The following is a 1,073-nucleotide window of genomic DNA, read 5'->3' as shown; positions in this document are numbered from 1 at the left end:
AAAAGATAAAAACTTATTCAAATCCTCCACCAAAATCTTGAAGTTCCTTTGAATCTCTTCTCTTTTACAACACTCTCAAAATAAACTAAAAACAAAAAAGATAAAGTAAATTTGTGGTGCCCGAAAATCTCTCCAAAACTCTCTCCTTTCCAACACTTTTTAGAACTTTAAAGCACACTTTAAAAAGTCTCAAATTCCTTCTTTTATAAATCTTCAAGAGGTGCCTTGATAACTCTTCAAAATGTGTCTGAATTCGATGTATTCTCCAAAGATGCCTCCTTTCGTAAGTCTTTTAATAATATTTTCATTTTTAGTGGTCATAACCATCCTCTTTAGCCAATAGATGCCTCAAATACCTCTTTAAAATTTGGCTAAATGAAGAAAAGCACAAAATAATTGCCTCTGGCTCTTAAGCGCGGGCCCTCTGGTGCTTAGGCGTAGCTTCTCTGTTTAACCAGTGCGTAAGCGCCGGATCTGGCGCTTAGGCGCCAAAACACTTTAGCACAATTTTCACATCTTTGCTCCAAATTTGATCCTTTTTCACTCTTTTTAGCATTTTGCACCTTTTTAGTTATATCTGAAAGAAAAATACACAAATACCTTCTATGAAAGCGCAATATCTTAAAATAGGTATAAAAATGCGTTTAAAGACAATATATATTTTAGGTGTTTCAAAATCCCCCAACTTAAAATGTTACTTGTCCACAAGTGACACTTCAATCCTTAAAAACTAAATAAGTATGATATGTATATGAGTTTCTTTAGGAGTTACTAAACTTTAGATTTAGAAATATAGTAGTCCAATTTAAAAAAAATATTCTGTAAATGAGACCAACTTAAAGTTTAGAAATTTTTAACGTTAAGAAAGATGAAAATATGAGTTCCTATCTAATTCAAAAATATTGTAGATTCTCCTAGTTTAGAATTTAGTCCTTTTATTATCTCCACTTAAAAATTTTTATTAAGAATAATTTTACTTACTATATTATATTCTTAAACTTAAGATTTTCTCAAGTTTTATACTTTAAAAATATCAAATGTGGAACCAATTTTTGATTAGGCGCTAATCCTTA

Source organism: Phalaenopsis equestris, unplaced genomic scaffold (genome assembly GCF_001263595.1).
Source record: "Phalaenopsis equestris unplaced genomic scaffold, ASM126359v1 Scaffold208075, whole genome shotgun sequence".
Lineage (NCBI taxonomy): Eukaryota > Viridiplantae > Streptophyta > Magnoliopsida > Asparagales > Orchidaceae > Phalaenopsis > Phalaenopsis equestris.
Note: the sequence above shows the minus strand (reverse complement) of the source record.